The sequence below is a fragment of the Cydia fagiglandana genome, chromosome 21, assembly GCF_963556715.1.
Source record: "Cydia fagiglandana chromosome 21, ilCydFagi1.1, whole genome shotgun sequence".
Lineage (NCBI taxonomy): Eukaryota > Metazoa > Arthropoda > Insecta > Lepidoptera > Tortricidae > Cydia > Cydia fagiglandana.
Genome location: NC_085952.1, coordinates 11004368 through 11025833, shown reverse-complemented (window position 1 = coordinate 11025833; position 21466 = coordinate 11004368). Strand labels below are relative to the sequence as shown.

The 21466-nt window shown below is 36.1% G+C and overlaps 1 protein-coding gene across 1 annotated transcript in view; it reads left to right on the top strand.

The window, feature by feature from the left end:
• Positions 1-11965: 11965 nt before the first annotated feature.
• LOC134675172 (thyrotropin-releasing hormone receptor-like) overlaps positions 11966-21466 on the top strand; it is a 150255-nt gene continuing 140754 nt past the window's right edge. Inside the window, exon 1 of the mRNA XM_063533365.1 lies at positions 11966-12173. The gene's annotated coding sequence lies outside the window, so the exon portion shown is untranslated. The remainder of the gene's footprint in view (positions 12174-21466) is intronic.

Sequence of the window (21466 nt, the reverse complement as noted above, 5' to 3'; positions counted from 1 at the left end):
GCACCGTTTTATCACGCTGTCATGTAATAGACAAGAACGGCCATCATATCCGTACAGGAGACGCATTATGCATCGCTTTATCCACGTGATAAAATAACTGTCACTGTTTAACACCTTGGGATAGAAAGTGACGGACACTGTTTCATCACACTGTCACGTAGACAAAAACGACCATCATATCCGTACATCAACATATTTTAGCAAATATTTCATCGAAATCGTTAGATTTCTGTGATCCCCGAAACTCGATCCGAGACCGAGATATATACAGGATGTTTGGTACATCGTTTGCCAAATTAAAACAGCAGATAGCTTGAGTCATTTGCTATCTTCTCGTGCCTAGAAAAACAAAATTGGCCATGGTTTTTTTTTACTAATACTACGCAAGTAAAAATTTGAAATTTACGAAAAACTGTCATAGAAGTGAAAAATTTTTTTTGCTCCAAATTACAAATTTCTAGGCCTGAGAAGATAGCAAATGACTCAAACTATCTGCCGTTTTAATTTGGCAAACGATGTACCAAACACCCTGTATACAAATATTTCTCGTTTAAAGGAATAGATCATAAATAAATTGAATACATAGTACAATATTACCCTATTTTTTGCCTTTTAAACAGTACCTTCATATATTCCCCCATAAATTCAAACACAATCTCATAAAGTGGTGAAAATTAGTAATTTCTATAAAAGAACATTCATCACGAAGTTTCTGCGTAGACTTTATGTAAAAGCGCAGTGAACAGTTCTAAATCTAATTCTGTAAGTGATACGTAAATCATATGCTCAGTGGAATAACTGGAAAATTCTGTTAGACCAAAAATGGGCTGAATCTGGCAATCGCAGTACAGTCACCTGCAATAATATGTTACACAATGAAGGCCGCAAAAATATCTGACACGATCTAACTCGTAGAGCCATAAGAGCGTGTCACATACTATTTTGCGGTCTTCATACTATTACAGGTACTTCACCTTATAGAACGAAGTCCGCCGCAGAGTCTGTCTGTGTGTTCGCGATAAAATCAAAAACTATTGAACGGATTTTCATGCGGTATCCACGTATCAGTTTACTAGCTGTTGCCCGCGACTTCGTCCGCGTGGAATTTTATCTTCAACATTTTACATCTCCTACCTATAATTTTCATATCCAAGCAATGTTGAAATTAAGTACTTTTCTTTTTTAGCAAGTTGTATGAAGTTTTAAGTCAAGTGGATTTTGATGTCGGTTGCTGAAATTACTTTTCTTGTACTCTCATAATAGGTACCTATGCCCTTGTACAAAGATTTAAGTTCCGCACTCACAAAATATCTGATCTCCATACAAACTTTCTCACTACCTTCGGGGATGATTTTCAAAAATGCTTGAAATAGTTTTCATGTTTCTTAATTTAAAACCTTTTTTTTTTCAAAAAGTTCAAGTTCCTAGCTTAAAATTACATTTACACCCTAAGACGAACTTTCTTCCCTTTTTAACCCCCTTAGGGGTTGAATTTCCAAAAACGTTGCAATTACTTTTTTTTTGTAATCGGCTAATATGTCTTTCTAAGAAGTTTCAAAGCATTTGTAATGGATTCAAACTTTGAACCCCATTTTAACCCTGTTAGGGGATGAATTTTACAAATCGTTGAAATCACTTTTATTGTCATCTAATAATATCCCCAAATACAAAGATTCAAATCCCGCGCTCGAAAAAATGGCTAATATGTCTTTCTAAGAAGTTTCAAAGCATTTGTAATGGATTCAAACTTTGAACCCCATTTTAACCCTGTTAGGGGATGAATTTTACAAATCGTTGAAATCACTTTTATTGTCATCTAATAATATCCCCAAATACAAAGATTCAAATCCCGCGCTCGAAAAAATGTATGATATCCATACAAACTTTCAACCCCGTTTTCACCACCATAGGGGATGAATTTTCTAAAACGCTAAAATTAGTTTTCTTATATTTTAATTTAATACCTTTTTACAAAGTTTCAAGTTCCTAGCTTCAAATAATATTTTTACCTGAAGACGAACTTTCATCCCCTTTTTAAGCCCCTTAGGGGTTGAATTTCCAAGGACGTTGCAATTACTGTTTTGTAATCGGCTATTATGCCTTTCTAAGAATTTTCAAAGCATTAGTAATGGATTCAAACTTTGAAACCCATTTTAACCCTGTTAGGGGATGAATTTTAAAAAACGCTGAAGTTACTTTTATTGTCTTTTAATAGTATCCCCAAATACTAAGATTCAAGTCCCGCGCTCTAAAAAATATTTGATATCGATACAAACTTTCAACCCCTTTTTCGCCACCTTAAGGGATGAATTTTCAAAAACGCAGAAATGAGTTTTCTTGTATTTTAATTAAAAACGTTTTTACAAAGTTTCAAGTTCCTTGCTTAAAATAAATTTTGCACCCGCAGACGAACTTTCATCCCCTTTTTAACCCCCTTAGGGGTTGAAATTCCAAAAACGTTGCAATAACTTTTTTTGTAATCGACTATTATGCCTTTCTAAGAAGTTTCTAAACCATTTGTAATGGATTCAAACTTTCAACCCCTTTTTAACCATGTTAGGGGATGAATTTTACAAAACGCTGAAATGACTTTTCCTGTCTTTTAATAATATCCCTAAATACAAAGATTAAAGTCTCACACTCGAAAAAATGTTTGATATCCATACAAACTTTCAACCCCTTTTTCACCACTTTAGGGGATGAATTTTCAAAAACGCTGAAATTAGTTTTCTTGTATTTTAATAATATATCTTTTTACGAAGTTTCAAATTCCTAGCTCAAAAGAAAACTTTAACCCCATACAAACTTTCATCCCCTTTTTAACCCTGTTAGGGGATGAATTTTACAAAACGCTGAAATTACTTTTATTGTCTTCTAATATTATCCCCAAATACAAAGATTCAAGTCCCGCGCTTGAAAAATTTTTTGATATCCATACAAACTTTCAACCCCTTTTTCACCACCTTGGGGGATGAATTTTCAAAAACGCTGAAATTAGTTTTCTTATATTTTAATAATATATCTTTTTACGAAGTTTCAAATTCCTAGCTCAAAAGAAAACTTTAACCCCATACAAACTTTCATCCCCTTTTTAACCCTGTTAGGGGATGAATTTTACAAAACGCTGAAATTACTTTTATTGTCTTCTAATAATATTCCCAAATACAAAGATTAAAGTCCCGCGCTCGAAATTTTTTTTGATATCCATACAAACTTTCAACCCCTTTTTCACCACCTTGGGGGATGAATTTTCAAAAACGCTGAAATTAGTTTTCTTGTATTTAAATTTGATACGTTTTTACAAAGTTTCACGTTCCTAGCTTAAAATAAAATTTGCACCCGAAGACGAACTTTCATCCCCTTTTTAACCCTCTTAGGGGTTGAATATCCAAAAACGTTGCAATTACTTTTTTTTGTAATCGGCTATTATGCCTTTCTAAGAAGTTTCAGAGCATTTGTAATGGATTAAAATTTTCAACCCCTTTTTAACCCTGTTAGGGGATGAATTTTACAAAACGCTGAAATTACTTTTCCTGTCTTCTAATAATATCTCTAAATACAAAGATTCAAGTCCACCACTCGAAAAAAAATTTGGTATCCATACAAACTTTCAACCCCTTTTTAACCACCTTAGGGGATGAATTTTCAAAAACACTGAAATTAGTTTTCTTGTATTTTAATAATATATCTTTTTACGAAGTTTCAAATTCCTAGCTTAAAAGAAAACTTTAACCCCATACAAACTTTCATCCCCTTTTTAACCCCCTTTGGGGTTGAATTTCTCAAAATCGCTTCTTATCTCTTGTACACTTTATAAATGCAATCTGGTGTGCAAATTTCAACTTTCTGACTTTTGTAGTTTCGGCTCTGCGTTGATGAATCAGTCAGTCAGGACACTTGCATTTATATATATAGATTTAACCCGTATGAAGCCGGGGCGGTTGGCTAGTTAATTTTAAGAACAATATCAAAACACTGATGAATATTTACTTACAGTACAGAATACCTATTGATATTTTTTAAGTACCTAGGCACTTTACACCTTATGAATGGTTCATATATGTACGGTGGTTCATATATCACTGCGTTCAAGCGTGTTCTACGTTACCGTATAGTTCTGTGAGCTGTGAGTGAACTGTCCCGGAAGTTTAGTGTTCCCGGTAAAAACCGGGGCAGGGGCCAGGCAGCTGCGCCGACACATCCAGTCAACTGACTGATTGTTCTGAAATTGAATCGTTCAGGAAAAAGTGCGTTAAGAGTTAGACGGCTATTTGCGCCCTAGGGCGGCGAGGATTTGTAAGATTTTGTCGAGTTCATAAATATATATCCTTCTAAAAGTATTTATTTATTCATAACAGTTTTATAACATAATATAAACACTTATAAATAAAAAAATGGCTTAAGTCGTAGTCGCTCCTTAAAGTCGGTGCCTAAAAGGCTGGCCGCATTGCCCCGCTGGATGGCAATGCTGATCTGTTGGGCAAAATATTGAACATCCTTCTTGCTAAGGTATAAAGTGGAGAAATGTATACAGATGTATGAATTCGACTGTACAAATGCCTAGAGTTAAATGTATTCATCCATGTCTACAAATGTGTGAGTTGTATCTATCCAATGCAGTCCGTCCTAAATCCACTGAACCAAACCGACATGCTGATATGTGCATGAGGTGGAGATATGTGGCCATTCACTGGACAAGAACAACATAATACGCAAAACGTTTTGTCTCGACTTTTGTACGCTTTATAAGGTAGCCAGTGTTGGACACTTTTAGCAAAGAGAATTTGAAATATAAATAAACATAAATTATGTAACATTCTCCGACCGTCCTTAGTCTGGGACCGGTCTGAAAACCAGCGCCGGGCATCTAGGCCTGGCACACGCTGAGACTGGAACCCTTTGCCTATTACAAAAATCTTCTCACCTTTTGCTCTGTATAATTTGATAATTTAACGGTTGTATTTTATTATGTAAGTAATTCTAACTCTATGTTATTTTCATGTATGTGGCAATAAACCATTCTTATTCTTATTCTTATTCTTAAATAGAGAGTTACTGTCATGGTAAATTATGTACCAGATACAGTATATCTATATTTACTGCCATCTTTCGACAGACGATTAAAACTGTTAGAACGCCATTTGACTTAGATCATTATTCTTTCACTGGTATGTGTTAACTTGTTAAATATTAATATTAGGTTATGACGCCATCACTCGAAAAGAGTGCACCATACCTTTGGCCTATATAGTCTAGTAGATAGCGTAAATTGTTTAATAAGTTAACACATAATAAGGAATTGGGGAATTGTACCCACTTATGTAATGAATAAATTATTTATATTTACCTGGTATCAGATCTGCATCTATATAGCTAAGGTTTGTAATGTTTTTAATATTCTCAACTGTTGGTAAGCCAGAGGTGATGCGTTAAAAAAGCATTATGAATAGCAAATATTGGGCACATCACTGGAATACCACCGATTGTGTCGAATTAAGAGTATCTAAGGCAGCGGTTCTCAAACTTTTTTGGTGACGGAACCCTTGTTGAAAGCGAAATATTTGACGGAACCCCAAATTAAAAAATTTCGGTCGTCACTGTGGACCAGATATACCTACCTATAGAAGTGCTGGTTTTTTTCTTATTATTACAAGCATTTTCGCGGAACCCCAACAGAGGCTTTGCGGAACCCTAGGGTTCCACGGAGCACACTTTGAGAATGGCTGATCTAAGGGAAATGGCTTTGGTGGTGCATATATTTATATCGAATTCCATATACATAGTTATAAACTCGATATAGCTTAAAAATCTAGGTAAAATAACTAGTCTGTCGTCTGAACTGTCCACTTTATCTATGTATAAGATAAGTACTAGCGCGTCTAGGATGCAAATGTACACTTGATTAATAATTACCTTGTAATAAATTATGTTAAATTTATAATTTTTATAAAGACCTTATAAAAAATAAAAATGAAAACTAGCGCCAAAAAAGGCGCAAAGAGAGCAGTCGTACATTAATTTTCCACACAAGAGAATTACCTAAATAATTGCGTAGCCGTAGATATTATAAGTACCTATTTCTTTCCATCTGTCTAGTCTAGATAATTGGATTGCAAGGAAATAATTTCCAAACCAGTGTGGTTTTTTTGTAGCATTTGTATTCCTGCGAATGTCGGAGAAAAAGTAATTAAGCATCTCGAATCCTGAATACGAGAAATACCATAAAGCGTGACAACAAAACAAATATGTATCAAAGACAATATGTAGGTAAACACACAGAATAATCAACGAGAGCTCGTACTTCAGCTGCTCATGATTTTCTAAACTAGACTTTATGTTTGGAGCTTGACGGTTGATAACCGAACTTAGCAAAATGCAGAGTTACGAGGTTGTGAAAGGGGGGTTGTTTATGACGAAATCCTTGTTTCTGATGCTGTTATTTGCTGTTACCCATTACTACTGACGTCTACTGAAGCCTATTATGTTACAGGCTGTATATAATACACGCACTATATCCAGCCTGTAACATAATACAGCCTGGTGATAGACGGACAGACAGACGGACAGTAGTCTTAGTAATAGGGTCCCGTTTTTACTCTTTGGGTAAGGTACCCTAAAAAGTGCCCATAATGTGGAATCTGTTAGAGATAGTCTATAAATAAAGTACCGTTAGAAAATATATAAATACCTACGTCTATAAATAACTATATCGAATATGCTACGCTATGACGCTCACAATTTCTTAGGATGTTTAAGGAAAACAATAAATCACATTACAAAGCTATTCTACGCCATTATGGAAATATCCGATAGACTTGTATTTAGGTATAGACCTTTTATGAAGTAACCCAGATTGTTTCCGCAATTTCTGGTCAAATTCAATCTTTATATACATATTATGTTTAGTGTCACAGCCTCACAGGTGACGCAGATGATTTCTACGGGGAAATATATTTTTCAAGTAGGTATTGGCAATATTTTATTTGGCCTTCGCAATGTTGCGGACTGCAAATGAGACTCTTTGACAACATAATTATGATGAAAGGCAAATATAAAGTAACGTAGCATGAGTCACTTCATTCGAACATAATTATGCTACATACCAATGATATTAAAAATAAAAACCTTTTATTTTTTTATCGCCACCTTGAACCTCATAACAATCATCAACAAAACAATTACTCATCGTATTCTGAGTAAACAGATATCATTCATTAACATTCGTTCAGTAGAATTCATTCAGTATTTACCCTCACACATGTAACGTGGGAACAGCTTCCTGAAACTGTGATAAACTCTAGGTCAATTTGTGACTAATTCGACTACTGCGTCTATTAAAGGTACACAGTAACACACAGGTAGGTACTCAGAAAGCTAAAAAATGTTCAGTTTTGTAATTAAAAATACAAATTTCAAGGTATAAAATACCTCGCTAGAGAAAAGCCTACATACGAGATGAGACGTTTTGTGAATAGTCGGGCGCCCAAAACGACCCGGTCGTTAGGGAAATGCTTTTATAATGGTGTTATTGCCGGGGCATAGAGAATATTAAAAATACGGTACCAGTGTTTATGAGAATAATGATTATTTAAATGTTTTTATCTGACTGAAACGTTTTAATTACGTTAGTAAGCTAGCAATTTTGTGACGTCCCACGGGTAAAGGTACCTTATGGCGGTTGGCGCTTACGCTATTATTAACGCCGCTCCAATATTATTCAGGCAGGCATTCTATGCGACGTAAGCGCCAGCCGCCATAGGGTACCTTTTACCGTGGAACGTCAAATTTTTAACGTGTTGTCATCGGTTTTGCGAAACGTTGTCAGTCAATTTAAGAACTCCTAGTGTTTTCATTCGATAATAACGTGACTAGCGATCGCGTTTTCATTATGTCTATTTTTGTATGGGATTTTGAACAGCGCGCCAAGCGGGACGTTTTGAGACTCAAAATCCCATACAAAATGACACATAACGCAAACGCGTACGTCACGTCACGCTACCGAATGAAATTATACTAGGAGTAAGTATAGGGAATGCAAATCGGTTATTTTCGGTTATTTTTTGTATGGAAATAATCGGTTATTAACCGAAACCGCGGTTATTTCCATACAAAAAATAACTGATTTTCATTCCCTAAGTAAGTATCTGTAAGGATTATAGAATTAGACCAAGAAAAGTCTGCAGCGATTTTGATAGCCCACACAGTGTGTTATTTAAAACGTCATACTTCTATGAAATGATGACGTATTAAATGATGATGATGCTCTTCCGATTTCGGCCACAGCGACTGTGTGCTCTGGAGTAGGCAATTTTTAACTCGTGTTATTAGCGTGTAGCTGAGCCACTCTCTGGTGCGCCCTTAGGTGGCTCACGTACCCTATCTTCTTGCTGACGTATTAAATAACACTTGCCCTGCGTGGACTATCAAAATCACTGCAGACTTTTCTTGGTCTAACTCTAGTCTTTAGTAAACCCTATGATTAATTTATTTCGTGTTATATTTTTGTCTTTGGTCAATGGTTGTAAATAATAACATACAAGATGTACTTGTCACTGTGAAGCTTAAGGATAACTTTATCAATATATTTCTCAATATCTCCATCATTTAAATATATGTATTTGCATACCATCGCTTCCTCAAAGTCACAGCAAAGATCCAACACAGTTCTTTTTCTTTCTCTCTCACCGCCGCAAGGTTTAGAAGAAAGAGATGGAATTTCGAAATGTGCCGGCTGTACTGACCTTGTCAGGGGGTGTCTAGGAAATAATGAGCGGAGGTGAATCTTGATGAATTATGCAAGAATAGTTTTACATACCTGCTCGCTGCCTAGAAACAGGAAAAAACATAGTAAGGTTTTCCTGGTGTTGAAATCTAGCAATAAAGCGTTCTGATTCATATTTTCCTTTGACTTTCAGTGGAATGAGAATGTTGTGTAAGTAATGGAGGTATTTTTTCCTGTAATTCGCGTTCCAGAGCAAGGACAACTGATGACGTCACTACGACGATTTCAGGTAAAGGTACATTGTCGTTTTCAATACGGATAATTCATTCGTTAAATCAAATAGAGATACTTTACAATTTACACATCTTAAACAATATACTACATCCCACACCATGGGGCTCGCAGATAGTTTGGCAAGAGTTTGCTTCTCAGTGGAGTATAGAGTCAGACCGAGAAATGTGTGCAGCGATTTTGATAGCCCACGCAGTGCAAGTGTCATTTCAAACGTCAAACTTCTATGAGTAAAATATGTCCAGCAATCATCGACTTGAAAATCTTGAGATAAGGGAGTGACGTTATAATATACGTACGAGTATATTTAAAATGTGTGTTTCTCACGGAAGTTTTCTTTTCTATAACTAAAATTATCTTTTTAACTTAACACTAAAGAGAAGTATTATTTTATACTTGTATAGTTGTTACATGCGCGTTGCCGACCCTAACACTCCACACCCTCGTTAAGCTCTGGCAACCTTAAAGTGACATTCCATTTCCAACTGCAGCTGCAATACTGTTCATTTTCTATGGAAATTGACAATGACAGCGACGCATTTCCATAGTAAAATGAACAGTATTGCAGCTGCAGTTGGAAATGGAATGTCACTCTTAGAGTACTCGTATGTTAGTAAATATTATATTCTACCTACTGACAATAGTATATTTCGATGCTAGTGCGGAAGGTATGTCATTACTTCTCGAGTACCGAGATATCTTGCCACGAGCCGCAGGCGAGTGGCAAGACTCGGGACGAGTGAAGAATGACATTTCCGCACGTGTATCGAACGACGTTTTTTAATACAGTTGCGAAAAAATAAGAAAAACATTGTTAATCGTACACTAAACAAAAGTGGTAACAGTGACAGCTCGGTTAGACGTCGTCTTTAAGTATATTATATCTATGGGCGTTTGGCAGCTATTCCGTTCCATTCAGTCAACTTATTAAGAACGGAATTTTCAATGTTGAATATTAAAAAATAAACGTGTTATAATGATGAAGAGGTAAGTAATTAAATATGAAATATGTAATATTTTTCGTATTCTTACATTAACGGTAGGTTTTTATGCTGATTACGACGTTTAAAGGAAACTAATATTAACACTCATCAATAAGTAGTCGTGAATTGGAACAAGTATAAATTTAAAAAAATTGGAAAAGTAAAAAGCACTAGTTCGAGATAACCAACTTTCCGCACGCTAAACAGCTACGTAAAGTAGCACTTTTTGAGCAACTGTATTAAAAAATTACTTTAACAAACTCTATTTTTAAAGACAGAGCTGAAAAAGAACAAATCAACCTAAACATGACAGCAACACTTAGCAATCGCCAAAAACAACCAAAAACAACAAGCCATCTTTCACCAACTTTTTAAACAATCGTTCCATTTCACGTTCCTGTTTAGTTGCGAGACAGTTGTTTACGCTGCGCTGATCGATGCGTGCAGAGAAACGTGCAGACAAACAAAATGATCGATTGTTATTAATTGAGGTTATGTTGTTGTCTTATATTCACCTTTTATTAAGATTTTGGTAATAAATCTAGGCTAGGGGACGCTTTTTCTCAACAAAACAAAGTGAATTCGTCTGGGTTAGCCTTGTTTATAACTTGGAATAGTCTATACAAATAGTGTAAGTAGTTCCCGGGATCAGGGGTGCGAAACACCTGTCATTGGGCAAACTCGGCTCCGCTCGGCTCAGCATTGCTCTGAGCAATTATTAGGGTTGAGATAAGATTGAATTTTGACAACCCTAAATAGCCGAAAGGAATAGTGCCATACCTATATTAGAAAGGGACAGCATGATTCGACCCTGAACCGCTGTCAAACTTCGGTTTTGTAGGAAGTTTCCTTTCTGTATGGTAGTACTATTCTTTATTCTGTGCCGAGATATTTAGTAATGTGACAGACAGACACACGGACAGATTCGTTCATTCAATCATTTATTTATCCATTCCATTCTTTTATCATTTCGACACTAGGTAAGCAATATGAGAGACCTTAGTTTCACTAGCAAATGTAGTAATTTTGAAACATTGACATATTATTATCTATTAGAGTTAAACCAAGAAAAGTCTGCAGCGATTTTGATAGCCCACGTAGTGCAACTGACGTCAAACCTTTATGATATTATGCCTTATTATAAATAACACGTGCACTGCGTGGGCTATCAAAATCACTGCAGGCTTTTCTTGGTTTAACTCTACAAGTTTCTTACTAACATGCAATGTACCTAAATATGTACGTAAATTTGACCCACTTCCCGTCTTCCAATGAAGCTGAAAATTTGTATATATTAGTACCTACATACGCAAGTCGGGTGACAAATGCAATGTTATGATACCACCGAGCTGATCTGATGGTGGGAAAAGGAGGCGGCCATACGTGATAAAACAACGAAACCTCTCTTTGTCTCGATGAGTGGAATAAAAAGTACAGTCAGCGACAAAAGCTCGTACCAAGAATTAAATGTTTGCAAAAACTTATATGTTACTTAAAATAAGCTCTGTCGTTCGTAGCCGCCTAATATCTTAAAAAAATAAATTAAATAAAATTAAATTAGATTTATTTAAGACCAACAAAGGATCAATTTCGTTAGTGACACATTTTAATCTTAAATATCATATCTAATATCTTAAATATCAACTTAGAGTCCATCTAACTAAGCTAAGCTAACTCTGCACTGACTTTAATACAGCGAAATGTAGGCATGTCATTATAAACGTCACATTTTCATTAAAAAAAATACTTACGGTGACCTTCCCACACTTTGGCATTACAAATGCCGTGAGAGTCGTGAGACAGTTAGATTGGTCCGACTCTATCTGACAGCGCAAAACGAAGAAAATTAAGTACCTAATTGACACGTATCATAGACAACGGCGATAACTCTAGCGGCTTTCCCGCCCTCGCAGTGCGTGTTCGAAATATGAAAATTTGAAACGTTCGGCAAACATTTTTCAGGCTGTCAGTGTCAGTATTCGCGCGGCAAGCGCTGAGATCACTCGTGTCTGATAGTTCACGCCGCTCGCTACGAAACTTTCGCGCGTAAAAGTTACGAAGTATTATAACGGAGTGAATTATTTTCGAATCGTGTAAATAAGTGTTTACTACATTGTACTATATGTGTTAATGTGTTTTTTAAGACGCTACGTCGGAGTGTGGCCGATATTCACCGCGTAAGTAGCTCCTTAGATTTCTTTGAACTTATTTATTTTCGGTTGACAATAATTGAAATTTCGGTCAGCGAACTAGGCTATTGGGATATATTTATCAAATCGTTAGCTAATTAAAGTGTGTGTGCCATTCGTCTCCTGCAATACATGTATTTCAATTAGTCTTTCAGTGGCTCGTTGGGTTTTTGGCAACGTCTTGGTACCGACTTGCACCTTAATTATTATTCAACTGAGTAGTAATTAATGATGAATGACGCTTTGAGTTCGATAAAGGATGTGTATTTTATTTATTTTTTAATCTAGACCCTGTATATTTTTTTTATTTTACTTATATTAATCTTTACCATTTTGAACAAAAATACGTCGACAAAGAATTTTTAGGAATATTTTTCTTACATACCTTCAAATCTTTTACAAAATGTCAGTAGAAATTTAACATAAATCACTTAACTAAAACAAAATGTATTATCTATCTCTAAAATATAGTTATCCCTTAGCTTTGATACAAAAATGCAAACGTTTGTAAAAATTATCAACAATATGCCTCAGTAATATTATCAACAATATGCCTCAGTAAAATTATCAACATTATGCCTCAGTAAAATTATCAACAATATGCCTCAGTAAAATTATCAACAATATGCCTCAGTAAAGTTATCAACAATATGCCTCAGTAAAATTATCAACAGTATACCTCAGTAAAATTAACAACATTATGCCTCAGTAAAATTATCAACAATATGCCTCAGTAAAATTATCAACAATATGCCTCAGTAAAATTATCAACAATATGCCTCAGTAAAATTATCAACAATATGCCTCAGTAAAATTATCAACAATATGCCTCAGTAAAATTATCACCAATTATGCCTCAGTAAAATTATCAACAATATGCCTCAGTAAAATTATTAACAATATGCCTCAGCAAAATTATCAACAATATGCCTCAGTAAAATTATCAACAATATGTCTCAGTAAAATTTTCCATCATATTTTTGGGCCTTCCTGTGTTAAAACACTGGTTGATAATGACAGTAGCATTTTCTTGAGTAATGTGAGCAAAAAAGAGAATACTTAAATTCTAAAAACATTAAATATTTTCCATTTATTGCTTGCGAAAAAATTTATATGACCCTGTTTTGATCTTGACTACATTTTCATGTGTAGATAATTTATTTTTAATGCCGACACTAGACATCGAAACAAACATAATGGCATTAACGATGCCATCAACTTTGTTCTGTATTTTTAAATTTATAGTATTTTCAATTTGAGTAATGTTTAATTCCTTTTTATGAGTTGTTTTGAAACTTTTATTTTGTAAATCGTTGCTATACGACAATGTGTCAAAAATGTTGTCACAACATTTGATTACATGGAAATTGCACCAATCTTACTAAGCAAAAACCTTGTCAATAACTTTACTAACGTATTTATTTAGGAATGTAGACTTATCTGGGGTTATACTTACTAAAACATCAATTGACAAAAAATATAATAATAAACTTTAACAAGGTGTACCCCTTATATTTCAAAAGGACATCTACGTGTTAGCTTCGGCTCCGCGCACGCCTCCCAAAGGTCCGGATCACATTGTTCCGTGATGGGAAAAAAATTAAACAACTTACTTGAAAGAAGTTTAATGCATTTATAATTAAAAGGGATTCTAGATGAAAAATGAGTGAGAGTTTAAATAAATAAAGAAAAAATATATTCAATTCTTACGATTGTAAAAAATAAATCAGCTTTAATACGCGCCTACTCTATTCTAACATTTCTAACCTCCACCCAATCAGATCAAAATAGCGGGTAATAAATACTCGGACAAAAATACCCGTAATACATCACGATTACGCGCGTATTTCTATTATTTCGCCCCAATGTCCGGTCTCTACGGCCGTGTATCTTCGTTACTGAAATGCTGACGCTTTGTATTTCTATAGAAAGTGGTCAGCCCTATAGTCATTATAATAGAGGCCATTGACTATGCTTAACCACTGTAAGTATTACATACTATTGGTATACTATACAGGTGGCCCAAAATAACGTTGACAAATTTTTTGGAGTATTTAGAACTAGACCAAGATAATTTTGCATCGATTTAAGAGCACACGCTGTGCAAGTGTTATTTTAAACGTCAAACTTCTATGAAATTATGAAGAAAGTATAAATAACACTTGCACTGCGTGTGCTATTAAAATCGTTGCAGATATCTTGATATAACTCTATCTTACTTAAGTATCCTTTCACAAAATGTCATTAAAAATAAAAACTACAATAATTTAAATAAAACAATACGCATTATCTTTGATTTTGATATACATTACATACAAACGCAAACCACGTTCATATATATACATGGTGTGTCCGACGTTGGGGCTTTAAATCCAGGGCTTGATTTTACTCGCTAAACTGAGCTATTTTACTATGGGAATAACCCTAAAATCGGGAAATAATTGGCTTTTCCATAAAAAACGTCGACATCTGATCAGCCAAAATGTATGAAAAAGTAAAAATTTTTTTTTGGATTTCGGGGTTGGTGCCATAATAAAAGTAGCTCAGTTTAGCGAGTAGAATCGAGCCCTGGATTTAAAGCCCCATGGTCAAACACACCCTGTATATACATGGTGTGTCTGACGTTGGGGCTTTAAATCCAGGGCTTGATTTTACTCGCTAAACTGAAATCGAAATCGTGTTGCCGGTGGTACAAAGTTACACGAAGTTTTCTCGTATTTGTACCGCGGCGAAATGACCCCGATTTTGTATAATATATCTTAGGTATATATCAGTCTACGTTAAGACAATTAATTACCGCAATTCAACGCGGTAACGCAGCGAGTGTGATGGGCACCTTTGCGCCGGGGGTAGCGCGGGGAGTAGTCTCTTTGAGTAGTTTTTATATTCTTTATTTTATTTTAGATATATTTAGGGTTGTTAGTTTTAATTTAGTATTATTTATAGATGTATTTAGTTCATAAGTTATTTACATATTTGTCTTTCTACTGTCTTTTTCCTATGAAATAAACATTAAATAACGTCTACGTTAAAACTTCTACTACGGTTAAAAGGTTAATGTTATACGTCAAATAGTTTTACTTTTTGGTTAATCGAAACGACATCGCAGTCAAAGTTTTGCAATTAAGTAGGTCCGGATCCGTTAGTTTGATAGCTTTACTATTAGGTAGGTACTAACTAAATGTTGGCGCAATTCGGATTTGTTTTATTACAGCTCGTGACATGTCAAATTTTGTGACATAGCCGTTTAAGCTTTTTGTTATGTATTTCTCACTTAATCGGTACATTCATACAAATTTCGACTGTTAATCGGTAATTAATATTACACTTTTTGCAATATTGACAAATTGATGGGAAAGTAAAATTAAACAAAAAATCCTTTGAAAAAAAAGAACGCTTTCTTTAGAGTTACCTACTTAACTAAAAAGAATATAAGAAACTTTTGAGCGTTCTTGGCGTTTGAGGGTTAAATATCTTTAATACAAAAAAATTCAAGAGTGACCCCAGGCAAGGACCACTTAACTAAACATGCCTTAACTTTTAAATCTAAAGCACGGGATCTCAAACTGTTTGGCCCGTGAGCGTCATACCATTATTTTATAGGCGTCGGGAACCTGTAGGTACGCTTTGCCGATTCTAGATTCTACAGTTAGGTACACGCAGGCAGGCGTGGCTCACTCCGCGATTTCGTCGCTTTGCTACAGGTAGCTAAAAGTACATCCGTTCCACACCAATTTTGGTGGCTAGCCATAAGCTGCGCGTGGCGCTGTCGCCATCTAGCGGCCATATCTGTCCTGATCGTAACTCACTCTCTAACAAAACGCGTCTTTTTGTTAGAGAGTGAGTCTTCTGTACCTAGTACTATTATTTATTCTGTGACGCTATCTTAATGTAGAAGGGAGTCGGACTCGTACAAAAAAGATTGGGAATCCCAGCCCTAAAGTTCTAAGTTCACTTAACAAAGTGGTGTACTCAGCCAAAACTGTTATAATGCTAATGCTTAGCTCTATGCTTTAGGGAATTTTCTTAATCGTGGTTTTGCTTAAATCGCTACTAAGTATTATGCCGGTACGAGTCTTTACTTTTTACACGACTGCCCAAACAAAAAGAGTGTATTGTGTTCAGCGTTCATGTTTGTATGTATACAGGGTGTCCCAGAATTCGACGTCAAGCCGTAAACGGATGACAGACCAAGTCATAACGGTTATCATAAAAAAACAAAAAAAATTCAACTCATGTTCTTTAAAAATTATGGTCACTTTAAAAATTCACAAAAAAATCCACACCCTGTAATTATTCAAGATTACACAATACTAAAAAAAATAGAATAAATTATGGAATTTGTAGTAACAAGAGTTAAAGAACCATTACAGGACGTGGATTTTTTAGTGAATTTTTAAAGTGACCATAATTTTTAAAAAACATGAGTTGGTTTTTTTTTTTATATTTTTATGATAACTGTTATGACTTGGTCTATCATCCGTTTACGGCTTGACGTCGAATTCTGGGACACCCTGTATATTTATTTATGTGAGTTTCTTTATTCCACCATAACTTCTTAATGCCGTAACCGATTTAGATGTATGATATATCATTAGAATCCTTACGTCACCCCGAGTGACATAGGCTATGTGACGTCATTATAAAATCAATATGGCGGACGTAATACACAATATTGCGTGTGTTTTAGAAAAAAAAAACTTGCAAACCTATCGAGTGCGGTCTCAAAATGAAGAGCTTTGAAAGGCGATTTATAATATATATGCAACATACGCGCTTAAATTTTATTTTGGTTAAATAAGGATTTACAAAATGTGCTAAGAAAAAAAATCCTATCTTATTTAGTGAGCTATCAAATAAAAGGGTATTTACCGCTGATCATAAAAATATATACAACCCATCCATATGACTTGTATAGGTATATTTTTATAAAGTAAATTTAGGAACTAAATCGCCCTATTGAAATCTAAACGTGTGAACTTTGATTTAAGCGATAGGGTTTGAATAATACTTAAAGAGTCGAGCATAGCACGACATACGTGGCGCGCTGCACGTGGTCCAAAACCAGGAGCCTTCGACTTTCTCATACTAAAAAGTCGGGCGTAGCCCGACGTACGTGACACGTTGTACGCTTACCAAAGCCGGGCGCTTTCGGCGCCCTCATACTCAAAGCGTCGGGCGTAGCCCGATGTACGTGGCGCGCTGTACGCTTACCAAACTCGGGCGCCGTCGTCGGCGTCCTCATACTCAAAGCAGCCCGACGTACGTGGCGCGCTGTATGCGTTTCAAAAACCCTCATACTGAAAGAGTTGGACGTAGCCTGACGTACGTCACACGCTGTACGCTTACCATATCCGGGCGCCTTTGGCGCCCTCATTCTTAAAGCGTGGGGCTTAGCCCGACGTATGTGGCGCGATGCAAGCATTCCAAAGTTGGGCGCCTTCGGCGCCCTCATACAAAAAAAAAGTCGGGCATAGCCAGTGTCTAAATGCGAAGCCCGTAGATCACACTCCGCGTAAAGCCGAAGACCCGGAGCGTCTGACAGGCACGCGCTTTCTACAATTTCCCCTACTATCATAATTGAGAAGTCGCAGTTCCATGCAAGGCCGAAGACCGAGCTGCGGGAGGTTAGTACTCGCGGAACTCGGTCAGATATTTGAAGAAATTGCAAGAATTGCTAGAATCCCTAGCCCTTCGGCCTTACGCGGAGGTCGGTCTTCAGCTTACGTGGTTTTGTGTTTCACCGACCGCTTACGTTCCGCAGTTTGCCTTTAGCCTCGCGTAGAAGCTCGCTTCTCTTGGACGCTTTGGGTGTTCGGCCCTACGCAGAGCTCGGCATTCCGCCATCTAGTCTGTCAGGGCTACCTACTTTTATTTGCAAGTTCATCGTTTGTATGTAGGCAGGTACTAAGACTTAAAGATATTAGCGTCGAAATAGACCCTTTTACATGCAGTCTGTCGCGTATTATTGATGTTTGAATTGGTGCTATTTTGCCAAAGGCCCTGTGTGCATCGTGCTGAAGTTGCGACGAAGATAATTGGGTCAAAAACTTTTTTAGTTACAGTTAAAATTATGAGTCTTTATTGTGGACCTTCAAACCCACATGGCCATTATAATTCAAAATTCCACTTCTTGTTAAGAAGTTATATTTAATATCAAATTTCAAATGTCCCAAATTGAGAACACATTCACATAATATCCACAGAAAAGACGCCCGTATTCCAGAACGGAAGCTTAATTATAAGCTCCCAGTCCCAGGAGCTAAATAATACCTATCCACATAAAAATAACTTTGTGGACAAACTAAATGGCCGGGGGAAAATCTTTATAAATGGTAGTTTTACTTAGTTTTTTCACTAAAATGTTTAAAATAAAATAAATTAATTAAAAAATTAAAAACACGACTGCTGTATTTTAAAGCGAACTGAAAAGCTAAAAATAATGTTAATATGTTAGTCACATAATTTTATGAATCTAAATTGGAATGTAAATGTACACTCACGGTCATTCACAGTAAATACAAAGGGCTATGTACATTAATGACCGTGACTGTAGGTACGTGTACATTTAATTTCAATTGCAGTCGGGGGACCTTTTGATTGAGATAAACTTAGGTACATCAAGGTCCCCCGACTGCAATTGAAATTAAATGGACACGTACCTACAGTCACGGTCATTAATGTACATAGCCCTTTGTATTTACTGTGAATGACCGTGAGTGTACATTTACATTCCAATTTAGATTCATAAAATTATGTGACTAACATATTAACATTATTTTTAGCTTTTCAGTTCGCTTTAAAATACAGCAGTCGTGTTTTTAATTTTTTAATTAATTTATTTTATTTTTTATTACATAATTTTGGTGCATTTGTTAGTTTATCTTTTAAGTTTCGTTTGTATCCTCCCATGTTATCCTCTAGCCGCCCAGAGGTCTATAAAATGGTCTAGTTTTCCATTCTAATTTGAATCTTAATTTTGACAAATCAGAGAATGCATTTGTCTTGGCAAGTTATGATATCTGGATGGTTAGAGGTTAAATTAAGGTATCAGCAGAAGGAGCAAAAACTTTGGCTTTCAATAAAATCTGCATTATGGTAACATTCCATTTCTAACCGCAGCTGCACTATTTATTCGTATGGCATTTACAGAGTCGCTAATTATCAATTACAATATTTACAATACGATATCTAAATTCTTCACCCATTGGGCAGCGTGTGCATTAGGCGAGTGAAGGTCTAGGGCCTCTCCGACATATTTCCGTTTCGGGCAACTATGTATAATGTGGTGTATAGTCTGTACTGGGGCCCCGCAGTCACATGCTGGTGAGTCTCGCCAACCACACTTAAACAGGTAGTCCGCACAGCGTCCATGTTCGGTACGGAGTCTGTTTAGTTGGCACCATTCCTTCCTAGATGCTGAAAATCCATACGGCTTTTTGGTAGGATCGTAGGCATTTAGGCTGGGGTTTGGCAGGTTAGATTGCCACTCATCTTTCCAAGCGTCTTTTATATTGAAGCCACCTTGCGTCAGGTTTTGAGCGGTTTGATAGGGCGGGTGTCGAGACTTCAGACGATGCTGTGGTGGGTTAAGGAATTCCTGATGGATCGGCAGGTTCGGGTCGCTGTGAATTTTGTTCGCTTCTGCTCGCAGCTGCACTATCGGTACTGAACGCGTCGCTGTCATTGTCAATTTCCATAGTAAAATGAACAGTAATGCAGCTGTCGTTGGAAATGGACTGTCACCTTTAGTCGCAAGATTATCAGATTACAAAAATCAGGTAAAAAAAATCATGCGTACGTTAAATAAAAACTAAGTTTGTTTCTGCAGAAAAAGCCTAATCCTCTATCTATCTAGTTTTAATATTGTATCCAATATAAATAATAAAACTTTACGTTTAACATCTATCAGGCTGATAGTTCAAAAATGGCAATCGAATGTTAGCCTATAGTTCGTTTTTTTAGCATTAGAAAGAACTTCAAAGAAGGTAAGCGATCTTGGCATGTCTTTTAATTGAAAAACGCTTTTTAAAAATCAATAACTATTACTTATGAAAGCAGAAGAATATAAATGATCGTATTAGATTCGTAATTGTTACATATATGCCGCAACTTATTTTTAAAATGTGTTATTCAATTAAAAGACACATCAAGATTGTTTACCTAATTTCTAATGCTAAAAAAAACGAAGTATAAATATTTGAAAATAGAAAATAGAACATGTTTGAAGTTACTTTTATGTATATGGGACATATATCTCCCTTAGCCTGATAAGATAAGCGCCACTTGCATCATCCCACTAACTCGGAGTTAACCGGTTAAACCGTTAACCCAGTGTTAAATTATACTTGGTAACCATGGTAAGTAACTCCAGGTTTAATCGGTTAACCCCGGGTTATTCAATGGTGCAAATGGCCCTTGGGTTAAAAAACACGATATCTTTTAAAGCTTTGTGATTGTTTTAAAACTTTTAAAATACATACGGCGTGATTCGGGAAAGGAAAGAGATTCACTAGATATGAACTAGTAAAGATATGTGACGTTCCAAGTTCCAAGGTAAACGGTACCTTATGGCGGCTGGCGCTTACGCTATTATTAAAGCCGCTCCAATATTCAGCCGGGGCAAGAGTACCTTTTGCCGTGAAACGTCACATATTTTTACTGTTTCATATCTAGTGAATCTCTAAATCATATCCCGAATCGCGCCGATAATGCTTCTCACGTATTTATGTCGTTATGTCACGTAGTTATGTCGTCTGTAGACTTTATCGGGAAGTGACAAATGTGGGAGCTTTGGGAGTTATTGCTCCAAGATATCGCGGGCCGAGCCAAATGTGCTTCAATCTGACGGCCCGATTCGGATTATGAAATAGACATCTTGTAGACACCACCAAGATACGATAACGATATGTTTAAGATCTAACCTGTCAAATTTGATATTTGCGCGATGCTGGAGATATTCTTGAACGATTTCCACAGGATATGACTTAGAGATCTAATAGATATCTTACTCTATCTAACGTAAAAGTGACATTGGTTGCCCGAATTGCGCCGCAAAAGAGAACTAGTTGATATACTATAACGTATCTAGAATGGATCTAGTGCGTGTCGTCTCTTGCGAATATCTTGAAGTTCGAATACCGCAGTGAGTCTCTATAGAGCCGAAGGTACGTGACGGTAACTTAGCACCGCATTTTGGGTATTATCTCTACGTAAATTCAAAATAAATAACTTTAGAGGCTTAAAGCGGGATTTACATTACGACATTAGTGTCATGAATT